The sequence below is a fragment of the Stegodyphus dumicola genome, chromosome X1, assembly GCF_044657685.1.
Source record: "Stegodyphus dumicola isolate Sdum_Otavi_A_Nest chromosome X1, ASM4465768v1".
Taxonomy (NCBI): Eukaryota; Metazoa; Arthropoda; class Arachnida; order Araneae; family Eresidae; genus Stegodyphus; species Stegodyphus dumicola.
Genome location: NC_140780.1, coordinates 196676314 through 196689313, shown reverse-complemented (window position 1 = coordinate 196689313; position 13000 = coordinate 196676314). Strand labels below are relative to the sequence as shown.

The 13000-nt window shown below is 29.8% G+C and overlaps 1 long non-coding RNA gene across 8 annotated transcripts in view; it reads left to right on the top strand.

The window, feature by feature from the left end:
* LOC118197458 (uncharacterized) overlaps nucleotides 1–13000 on the top strand; it is a 471813-nt gene that overhangs the window by 136906 nt on the left and 321907 nt on the right. For 3 of the 8 annotated variants that reach the window (XR_015038563.1, XR_015038562.1, XR_015038566.1), the window contains one exon: nucleotides 6858–6956. The exons of the other annotated variants lie outside the window; for them this stretch is intronic. This is a non-coding gene — a long non-coding RNA (uncharacterized LOC118197458). The remainder of the gene's footprint in view (nucleotides 1–6857; nucleotides 6957–13000) is intronic. 8 annotated transcript variants of the gene reach the window in all.

The window sequence follows — 13000 nt, the reverse complement described above, 5'->3', positions numbered from 1 at the left end:
GTGTTGGAACAGCAGCAGCATCGCACAGGTCTCCATAATGTTCCCTATCATCAGCATTAAGAATTTCTCATTGCTGACGAAATTTTTCATCAGTGACACATATTTTTCTTTTCAATTCTGCTTGTTTCACAAATAATCTCTTCTCCATAATTTTTCTCATGGGATCCTTTTCAAAAGGTAGCTTTGCTTGTATTTTCAGTTTAACATGTTGAACTTCTTTTTCTTTCTCAGACAGGATTTTATCTTTGATTTTTATCTGAAATTTTGCAGCTTCTACTTTATTCTTTGCTTCTGATAGTTGCTTCTGTAACATTTCTATAGTCTGTTCTGATACGGAAACTTTTCTTTCCAAAGATCTGACTTGTTGTTCAGGAGCATCCAAATCCATTTGTAAAATAGTTTTTTCCTGCTTTAGTTGTTCTTTACCTATAATTGGTAAACGTCTGGGTCTCAAAGGAATAGGATGGTCATTTTTTAAAATAACATGCGTTTCGGTATTAGTAGATTTTCTTTTGGTTTGTGTTCCCTTAACTTTTTCAGACATACCAGGATCCAGTTCTTTAGCTGGAAATTTCACTTGCTGTTTACTCTTTCTTAATGTTGATATTTCTGTTTCACCAGAATTATCTTCAACCAGTTTCTTAAATTCTGAATTCTTTCTTTTTCTAGAACTTCTTGGCTCTGAAGTGGGGTTTTTGGAATCATTAATGTTTTCATTACTCTTTTTGATTTTCTGAACATTCTTAGGTGGGTTTTTCCTTCTTTCTTTAGGAATGGAGTTCTTCTCTTTTTCTACATTTTGCAATTTTCCTTGTCCACGTTTAACATCACTTTTCTCTTCCTGAGACACCTCTTTCTTTAATTCATTTTCAACAGTATCTGATTCTGCTATAGGGTTATCAGTTCTATTAGAAATGTGACTTTCAATTGAGTGTTTTAATTCAGAGCTATACGCTTTATTAATATCCGAACAATTGGCTAACTCATTTTTTTGATCAACACTTATATACATTAAATTCGATTCAGTTTCATCTTCTATTACTTTCATAGATATTCCGCTCTTGTTTATAATAATTTCCATTTGCGAAAGCAATTCGTTTCCAATAACAGCATTTTCTTTCATTGTTCCTTGAGGCACAACATAAATATTTGATTTAATTTCGCAATCATCAATTCGTATGGAACCTTTAAAATAACCAATAGGTTTTACTTTATTATTATCAAAGCTTACTAGAATCAAATCGGAAGAATTAATACTAGGTGAACCGACTGCTTTATAAATATTTTCCGATACTATATTTATATCACTTCTTGAATCAATCAGAGCTTTTACTTCTACATTATCTATTGATACAATTTTATGCATATCATTCAAATGCCTCCTTACAAATATATGATTCACTCTGGCAAGGTCTTTTATATTTGTTTTATTTTTTATACATTCTGCGGTTACGTGTCCAAATAAATTACAACGAAAGCATTTTTTTCCCTTGCTCTTATTTTTGCAGAAATTCCCCACGTGACCAAGATTTCCGCAGTTATAACAACGAATATTTGTTTTTATTTTACTTTCAAAATGGTCGCTTCTGGTTTTAGAATTAGGCTTAACGGATTTGTTTTTATCATTATCTAATTTAACTTTTTCATATATCTTAAGTTTTTCCTGAAATTCTGCCAAAGTTTTACAACCATAAAGAATAGCTTTATTAAATGTAGAATCATTTATACCATTAATAACATATTGCATTGAAGCGGCGTTTTCAATATTACCTTTAGAACACATATTTTTAATTACCAAAAAATATTCATATAGGGATTCTTTTTCCTGCATTTTACGTTTTGATAATAATTCATGTAACTGAGCAGAGTTATACTGAACACCATATTCATTTACTAATAAAGCATTAACTGAATTCCACGAATTAATTTTCGTTTCACTTTCAATCAATAATTTTGCTTTGCCAGTTAAAGATCTTTTGGCGAATATCAGTTTCTGCAATTCATTTAGTTTTAACAAATTAGAGACATCCTCAAAGTTTTCAATGAATTTGTCAACCGAATTATAAGCATTACCATCAAATTTAGAAATCAAACTTTCAATGTCATTAAAATTTATATACATATTTGAAAACTGTGAAAACGGAAATTGAACTGATGACTTACTAATAGTATTTTGTTTTAGCTCATGATCTTCATCAACAGCAGCAAAAGAAGAGTCGTTGAAAATTCGAGCAGTTAATGCATCAATTTCACTATTAATAGCAGTATTTTTTCTTTCATCCAATATTGCTTCATATTCCTCTATTTTTTGCTTGTAATTTGATCCCACTTCTGACACCAATTTTGTGGGTTTTTTTAGTTTCAAAATCACAATTCATGTTCAAACAAAACACATTTAATAAAATGTTAATACATCTATAATATTCTGCATCTATTAATACAACATATATATCATCCTACATCTATAAAACAATATCTATATCATCTTACATCTATAAAACAATATCTATATCATCTTACATCTATTAATACATCTATATCATCTTACATCTATAAAACAACATCTTACATCTATAAAACAACATCTTAGATGTCATAAAACAAAGTGGCGAGAGTTCTATCAATTTCACTTGTGCAGTCAACAGCTAAAATTTAAACAGCGCGCGAGGAAAATATTAAACTTTGGATTTAAAATCCCACATATATATATATATATATAGATAGATAGATGTATAGATTTGTATATTTGTAATATATATATATATATACGCATGTTAAAGCATGCATAGTAGGTTCGGAATGAAAAAGAAACTTGGAGTCATGTAGATGAAATAAAATGCAGTCGTAGCAGATTTTATATTTCTTTTATTGTAGTTAAACATTTTGCAGTCTCAAATACTTGGCACATTAATTGTGCATATTTCAATATAGTTACATTTTTATATTGTTTTGTGGATGAAAGGAAAGCAGGATGAAATCTTACTTCAGAATGAGTTAGTTTCGATTGCACTGCATTCGATTGGATAATTAATAATGCTGTAAAATTATTATTGGCTATTTGAGTTTTGGTTCCATTTACATCACGAGCATTATGTAAGAGTCATTTCCCACAGATTAGTTTCAAGATGACACTGTTTAGAAAAAGTTATTATTATTTTTAGAATAGAGACGGAAAATTCTCAAATTAAAATTAAGCATCGAGCTGCTATTGCTAATTTAAATTTAAACTTTAATTTACATATATTTTATCTTACAAATGCATAAGGTAAAGAAAATAGGAGTACGTTTAGTAGTTAAATTCCTGCCGCTTGAGCTGCAGAGGATTGGATTTAAAGATATTATTACAAGAAATATTTGAAAAATCTTTTTAATTAGAAATATTGGAAGTTTAATGTTGGAAGACCTTTCTTTTTAGTGGAGGACTTTCTAAGTGAATTTGGCTCATATTCGCCTTATATATGGGGGTTGGCATGGAAACGGCCAGTCGACCCCTTTTTTCCAGATATGAACACGCAAAAAGTGACTTGGCCTCTTGTGAGCTTCGAATATTGAAATTTAAAAACCCCAGATTGCCACTCAAAAAATGATTATTTCGTATAAGAATGGAATAAGTTTCTAAACACTACTTTTCAATACAGTTTGGCTAGCAAATTAAATATAGCTGCTTAATTTTATCTTCTTCAGCAAAGCTGGCTCAATAATATATTTTTTAAGCCAAAAGAGAGCGACTTTACGAAAAGCAGCTGTAAATTCTTATTTGTAAACAACATGAAATTTGTTAATTAGAGAAAATTTACTATCAAAGAGTCGTGCTTGGTTTAAAGTTAAGGAAACTTAGGCAACAAGTATTTTCTTTTAGCCGGAATACAAATGGAAGAAATCTGACTTTTTCCCTGTTTGATAACACGCAGTAGCTTTCTTTAAATCACTTTAGAAATAAATAGAGAGTAAATTAAAGTAAAACAATTTTCTTGAAGATTCCAGCATTGTTATCTTTAAATTACTTATATCCATTTTATCATATTCCTTCCTCCCCGTTTCTATAATATAATATTACCAAAGGTATTTGTTAGAAACTGTACAAAAATCTAGTAGCCGTTTTCATAATTTGTTAACTCCTTGATTGAACTTACCGTCATTTTCACTTCTTGCTACTACTCTACTATTATTGACGTAGAGAGAATGCTTTACGAGCTCTTATTCTCATTTGTTTACCTTAATCAGAAGATGCCACTGGTTACTTTCGTTTATTTAATTTGTAAATCACGAAGTCGTGTGTAAGCTAAAACGCAGTTATACAAGATTACATTTCTAGATTTCAGGAAATACAACGCAATAATATTCTGGTCATCATAATATCCTCAATTCTATGTATGATGTTCTTTCAAAAAGTAAAACATTTTTTGCAAATATGAGTATTTTATTTAATGTCTCTTTAGAACTGAGATGCAGCAAAAATTTCCCAGTTCTACATTCTGAACATTAAGTAAATATTTATATAACCTTTCTCATGGATATTTGTGCATTGCTTTAATCTATCTTGGCCCTGATACATCACTGTAGAACACTGTAGAATTAAATTTTAAAGTTTATGAGCAGACAATTAATCTAACTTGATTTATAATGTTCTGTATAATTTTAAATATATTTAAAAGTTGTTGGCTGGACTTTGTGTAATTTCAGTTTCCAGGAAGTTTCAAAGCTCAAATTAATCGAAATCAAGGAAAGGCATTCAAATTTTTTTAGCTTCAAGAACGTTATCTATTTCTCCTACTATGTTATGCTTCTATACATTAATTCCTCTTGCGAAGAACAGCTTGATGATTTCCCATAAAGCACAGAGCGAGAGCTCATTTCCCTGCAAAATCCCTTTTTAATTAAACAAGCATTCTCATCTTTGTTTAGTCAATTAAAACAGATTATAGAGCTATGAGAACGTTACCTGATGAGCTCTTTAACCCGGGCTTCAACGGCTAATAACTTGGTTTACGGCTCATGTTATTTAGCTTCCTTTTAAGATAATTTAAAACCTTTTGTTTAATATTAATGATCAGTCTTTCCACAGCAAAATTATCCTGCAATGCAAATTATTTTCAAGTCAAAGTAGAATTAATGCACCATGTCTCTTTATAACGTTAGAAATGGCCCCGTTAAATGGAATATGTATGTAATGTAATTAAAAATTAATGAAAGTACAATGAATATGGCAACTAATCCTTAAAATTTGCTTTACTGCAGCATTAAAAGATAACTCAGTTAAGAATTATTCCTGAGGATAACGATATCTCCTTTAAATAAATTTACTTTGTGCAACTGATTCTGAACGAAACAACTTAAACAGAAGATTTATTACGAAAATAATTAATAGAAAATTAATAGCTTATTATTGATTGCAAAATTAAGTTAGTTTCTCAGTACTTCTTAAAAAGCTTAGAAATCTTTCAGGTTTTGTTTTCCAGATCTACTGTCTTCATTTCCAAAAGCACAAAGAAATTAATTAAGTATTCGGTATCGTGCTTTATATAATTAATTTATTGTCATATTAGAGATTTTACAAGTGTTCGTAACTTTTAATATCCTTCATAAGAGATATAGTAATGAATAAAAAAAGTATTTTAGGTATTTCCTTTATTTAATTTTCTCCGTATTCCAGATATTCCTTAAAACCAACTTTCGCGCAGATTTTTCACGAATTTTTAAAAAATTTACTTCGAATAGTCTAGTTTCCTAATAATAATTTGCTAGAATTATTTTTCTTAGAAAAACTGTAAAATTTAGTAATTATTTTTACTTGAATAAAAAAAATTATATGGATTGAGTTATAACTCACCAGTTGTGGAGGAGATTTGTATTGGAGAGTTTATTCTCAGTTCAGTAATTTCCGTAAACGTAACTAATAGTTTTAGTTTATTTAAGGCCAGTTACCCTGTGTCTGTAAGCGGAAAGCAAACTTTTGGAGAAAATGCAAGAACAGATTCATAAATTCATTTAAAATAAGCCGTGTTTTACAACTCTTTTTAATTAAATAAAGGAAAACTTTCTAAAATATTATTTATTTATCACTGAGCACAACACATAAAGTGAAATATTACTAAAAATTTATAATACATAAAATTACATTTCCAATAAATATTGCATGCATTTTATTACATATTCATATACCATGTCTGGATCTTTCGTACACATCTGTATTGAAACTAGTAGGTAGCTAACTAAGAAAATCCGTTTTTTAATTTACTCAATCGGAGTGTGTATAGCACTTTCTGACGGAAATTCTGTACGTTATATACTACTTGTGTTTTTTTCTAAATATTTAATATTTTACTGTTTGGTTTAGTTGATTACGGAAAAGCACTAAGCGGAGGGATGTGTTTGACGGGACTTTCTAAGGGAAACTGGCTCCTATATACTTTTAACATGAGGAAAACCACGAAAACGTCCATGCAGCCAGCCCGATCACCTGAAACCGAACCCAGGTCAAAACTACTAGTGTTCAGCAATTTTAGCGCTTGGTCGCTGGTGGGTGCATTCATTATTTTAAGGAGTTATGCACTTAAAAGTACTGACAAAAAGTTGTTTAAGACTTTTCATACAAATGAACTCCTGCCCAGGTGTTCCTAAAGGATTAGTCCTTAGCTCAGTATCTGTACATCTGATAACGGTAGGTAAAGCTGATGAAATGATTGTTAAGATGTTGTGTGCTATTTGTGCATCCTAAGTGAAATATTGTAGACAGCTTAAAAGTGTAAATTTAAATAGGCAGTATAAAATAGGGCATATAAGAAGAGTATTTTATGCAGCATTTCGCACTCTGATTGGAATATTTGTTCTTAATGCTTTTTTTTTTCTCTTCACAGTCCTCAAGGACTTCCAGCACCCTATCCTGGCCACAGACTTTAGAATGATCTGCCTATTATTAGAATGGAACATGGTGCTTTGTGGCCATTTCATAAAAAGTGTGTAAAAAATTTTGATCTGTAATCGAACATAGCAAAAGCATACTTTTGTACAAATAAGTTTTGCTGTTGATATATTAACTCTTATGAATTTACTGTTGCAATATCACTGAAATTTATTATAACTTTCAATTTATTATTTGATAAAAAGTCTAACAATGCATTAAAGACTAACATTGCATATTACCCCGTTTAATCTTCAACTGTTAAAGCAGATGGAAAATTAATTGTAGAAAATGTTGTTCTTTCTTTTCTTTTTTCTTCTCCTCCCCCAATGGATTTTTAAGTTAATTAATTTATCAGTTAATAGCAGGCAACCACCAATTGACAAAAATCCGATTTTATCCCCAGTGTTTGAATATGTAGTCAATAATTTTTAAGATTTATTTTAAATATAATAAAGTTTTCTTTACTTTTTTTTTCAGTTTGAAAAATGGATGTGATTTAGGGTTGATTTATACATATCTTATTTCTGCTCCAGCATTGAAAATCGAAATATTAATGAAAGAGCTTGAGTCCGAATTTTATCCTTCATCAGAAAGACACAAATCAGTGAATATATAAAAAACACAAAAAATTCAATTTAATTTAATTAAGACCAGTTCTTATATTAAAATGGGAAGCACATTGCTTTTCAAAAGAATCATAAAAGGGCATTTTTTGTGATACACATTTCGTTAGACACATTCATGCTTCTGTAAGCAATCATAATAATCATAATTTGCATATTTATGGTATTATTTTAAGCCAGCAAAATTTTTAATTACTGCTTGCGCCTTTTTCAGAGTAAACTTTACTTTTTTCATTGCAAATGAATGAAATTTTTCTGTTACAAGATTTCGATTATATACTTTCTCCTTTTATTTATTCAAGTCATGCATCGTGATAAATATCAGATTTGAAAATAACTCACTAATAATTGGGTAGTTTGGTCTCCAGAATAATCAAAATATTATCGAATGTTAAACTCAAGAAATAAATTCAAAAATAAGTAGGAAATAGTACGAGAAAGCAAATACAAGTTAGCTATTGCTTCTGTGAAATATTTGTCTCTAAATAGAATTCTATCTGAGTCAGTGTAAAATTTTCTAGCAGCGTCATTTTTAGTATTTAAATGCATTTCGAACAAAGGATGATGGTCAGAAAAGTCAAAACTTGTGTGAAGGTCATTCTCAAAATATTCCATCCTGCAATTGTGTATCACTCCCTCCTTACGCCCACGCTTAACAAAAGGAGTCTTGGGAAGACATAAAACTGGCTACGCCCAAACAAAATCACAGTATCTTTACCTCTCTTTAAGCTACCCATCAATTGGTACGTTAGAACTCATCGTTATAATACCGTCCTGACAAGGTAACACATGCCCACACGAAGAATGTTTAAACGTATTCTAATACATAGTCTGCCTCTAATAGGCAGTCGTGTTATAATAAGTGAGCTCAGTCTCTATTCAATTCTCTCTTTGAGATTTCATGCATTGTGCTAAAATTCTACGTTTGGCAAGTGATTTATAGGCATCTAATATATTTGAGCAATTTCTAAAGCTTCCTTATCTTTCTAACCCCGGTTTAGGAAGACGTTATTCGTAAATTAATTATCAGATCGTGAAAGCGGTCCTCGTGGAATCAGTCGTGGAATCAGTTTCCAGTTAAAAAATAGTGGTATTATACTGATACAAAGAATCTAATGAGCCTTGTGAGGAAATTGAATCTTTATTTAAAGCGGTTGAGAAAATTCAGTTATATCACCAAAATAAATAAAATAATATAAACTAAAAAATTTAATTTCTGATTCTGATTTCAATTTTCAGTCATCAAGGAATAATAATTTTCTATGTTTTTTTTTTTTTTTTTTTTTTTTTTTTTTTTTTTTTTTTCCATTTCTGAAAAATTAAAATGAACAGATTTGTTTCAGAATGAGTTTATGTTTTAACTGACACACATATATATACATGTATATATTTCAAATCCTAAAACTTCAAGTACCTCTTTTAAGATTCGAGATTCGAAAATTTAAATATTCGTACATTTCCCATCATTCGAATGTTTCAAGTTCTGAACCAAAATGAGGATTACGCAGTGTAACTCAAAATTTCAAAAGGATTGGTTATATTGAGACCCCTCAGAAACGTTCATTCGTAGAAAAGACACGATTTCTGCAATTTCAATGGTACTTAGCTTACTATTATCTACTCTTGATAGCTCTGATGGTAACGTTCTTAATTTAGAGTTCATTTGTTTATATAGGTTAATTCCTTAAACAATCCTCTTCCCTCTATACCTTTTCTAATTAAAAAAATAATACTGGACAATGTAAAAAGGAAATGAAAAATGCTATTCAAATACTTTTTTTCAAATTATATTGAGAGAATGAACTTTATGATACCAGATTTTTAATTATGTACTTCATTTACTAAATTTAATTTTACTATTCTTAATAAATACAAGTATATTTTTTAAAGTCTGTAGTCTTATTTTTTTTTCAAATTAAACTCAGATTTCATAATTGCTTTAATTAAAAACTTTTAATATTAAGTACTTTTTTTTTCTTTCTTATTATTCTTATATGAAGAGTTCGGAAGATTCGAAATTCGGAAAAAGGGGACAATTCAAGAACATTTTATGACTTAGATTTGGGTTCGGATTCGTGAAAATTTAGGATTCACTCCATTTCTAATAATTATATAACATGGCAGCATATCATAAAGTCCATTTTTGATTAAAATAAAGGCGGACTTAATGATAAACTAGCAGATAATTTACTAATTTAAATAACCAATAGAAACTTAAAAAATAAACTAATAAATGGACAAAGAATGTGCAAGTAATAACAATCTGTAATGTTTACATATGATAAATAATTGTTTGATAACCACCATACAGTATAGTAGTTAGCAGAGCCTATTGCGAAAAGACGGTATAGGGTCCGGGTTCGAATCCTGGAGAAGGCATGGTTATTTGTAAACGTATAGTGTCTTTTCGGCATGTCTTTTCAGCATTCTAAATGCATGGCGAGCTGAAAGTCCTCTTGAGAGGTTTGTGGTACGGGAAGAGGGTTGCGAGACTCTCGAACCCATTCCCCCTAGATACTGTTCATCACAAATGAGGCGGAACTGCGCGAAGTCATACTGTCACCTGTATGGTGCTCTAACCAACGACAGGCGCAATTTTACTTTTCTTGCTACGATAAATTTCGTGGGCTTGTTCTGATGTTACTATAAGAAAAGTGTAATAAATCACAACACAACACAAAAAATAACATTCATAATTAAATTACAAGTACTTCTGTTTTATTTTTATTTATTTATTTTGAATTTGGGATAGATATATCGATACATACTTCCTTTTCTCAGAAGTTTTTCTAAATAATTGCTTCACCACAGAAATACATAATTCAGATTCTAGTTGTTTGGCTTCTTTGTTATTACAAAGAAGACTGATAATCTTTGTTTATTTTTTCTCTACAAAGAATTCATGAATTCTCTGATTCAAAATAAATAAACTGAAGGATTGCTTATTTAGTTGTTATTTTTATTGTGAAGCAATTTCTGTTTGACAATTGATGTTTGACACAAAGCCATCAAAATTCATATTAAGTATTCGATGTTACAGACATGTCTGTGACATCGAACATTATTATTTACAGATATAAGGCACTAACATGGTAATTTTCAATGCAAAATACTTGCAACATTTACGAAGAATGATAATCGATTTGATGATGAAGCATATTCCGCGATAACCACTGCAATTAACTACCATTATAAATTTATATTTTATAATAGTTGTTTGCCTTGAGCTGTGAGATGCTTATTTTAAAGTATTTTCACGAACTACAATTATATTTTAATTATATATAAGAAATAGGCTTTGAATGGAATCATTCCAAGATCGTCTTAAGCTGCCTCTTTAATTTATGTGTTAAAATCTGGTTTCAGTCATAAAAACTTAGTAAAGTGATAAGAAATAATTATCTTTCATCCTTTGAACGTAAATAAAGATTCTATTCCTGATAGCTATAAAAAGACGTCTAAGCATATGCCAGAAAAATTATAGATGTTACCAAATTGCAGTAAAAACTTCGTTGAGTGCACTTTAGTGACCAAAAAATAAATACAAATTAAAATAATAATAAATGAAATTCAGGTAAAATATAAAGAGAAGGAAAGTATCGCCTCTTCTGAAAGCGATTCATGATGAGACAGGATTATTTCGTACAGACATCATAATAAATTACAGGACTGAACAAGTCTTGAAGTTATAAGCACCGCAGCGGATTGAGAGTCACTCTTGAGAAAATTACTCCTTGCGCAGTGCTAGTCGAGTCAAAACCAGGATCTTCCTGCAAGATATAAATGAACAATTTGAGGCTTTGTATAATACATGCCTCGCACCTTATGCCTTTGAACCCTACTGTCAGTGAGTTTAATGTCAGATACATATTTTAGTGCATCGAATTCTTATGTTACTTTCAGAGTTGCTAAATTTATTACTTTCTTTATCGGGGTAGATTCATCACTACTTCGAATCGTGAGTTCATGTTTGTTTTCCAGTCGTTTAAACTAGAATTTTGCTTTGCAGTTAATCCCAAATCGTGACTCGTTCCCGCAATCATTTCATATCGTGTCGTTTTCAGTTATCGATTTCAATTATTACTGTATTTCTGGGATTTGTGTAGGTGTTCTTAAGGGCTGATGGAAAGAATAACCTTAATGTTCACTTCAGCGCAAAGGAATTCTACACGGTGCACTGCAGTGAAATCTGACATTTTGATATCAGTGACCTAAAAGTGCTGACATATGACTATGAAACTGCATTCTGATACTTTTTCTTTAATAAAATCTAGTTATTTTTTGTAGGAAAAATGTGAAAATATTTCTTTACTTTTTAAGTTTTGAAAAATGATCTCTGTTTATTTTTCTTTTAAAATATCGGTTTTTTATATTAACTTTTCAGAAAATAAATTATTGTACTTAAAAATTGCTTCATAATATTTTTTTTTAAACTTTGACGTTAATCTTTCCGTTGAACACTTATTTTATCTCTTGAGACTTAAATTTACAACCATATGATGCCTTTATGAAAGAAAAAAATTGAAACATAATTTACATTTTAATGAAAAAGTCTTCAAAAAACTGAAAAAAAGCATCTTTGTAGATTCAAAATTTCTCATTCTTTCTATTACAAGATTATTGGAGAACCTCTGTAAATGTAAAATCGTGACCTTTCTAAATATAGGACTAAAACAAAGCAAAGAATTGTGAAGATGTTCTGCATTTTTAAAAGTGTAGAAATTTGGAAGATGCTCTATATAATAAAATACAGATAGTGTTGCATTATACATTATAGCTGTAATAAAAATAATTTTATTGTAATTTTATTGCTTATGATGAATTCATTATTACTTGTAAACCTACAAACGTATCAAAAATTAATTAAAATTCCAAGCAGAAGTCTAAATTTGACCAAGAAAGAAATATTTTTTCCCAGGTAGTCTCAGATTCCTTTCACCAGGAACTAACTTTCACCAGGAAGTAACTTTTCCAGTCACTATTTAACCTAAATTGAATTTCTGAAGTTTCTTAATAAATGCAGGCTACGTGCTTGCATCATTTGAGGAATAAAAAATGTCAGTGTCTCCAAAAGTTTACATTCCCTTAAACAGCAAGGTTTAAAATAAGTTTTAAGACATTTGTTTCCCTTCACTTTCATAGAAAGGAAGTTTTATGAATAAATGAGATTTATATTGGTAATTCTGAGGAGTCAGAAATTTCATATTTAAAATACTTTCTTTAAAAATCTGTTTAATCGATCATTTCACCGGTAAATACTTTGAGATCGAATTGCTTGTTGAATTTCACAATATTTTGCCAATATTGTGAAAAGGAAAAAATAGTGTATTCAACATTTTTTAATGTTCTTCGATGCTAAATGAAGCAGAAAATTTTCGCTAATATTTTGTACCAACGTACTTTAACATTAAATACTTTTTAATTGCGAAGGATAACAAAAGATTGCTTTGTTTAAAACTATAATTGAGATCTC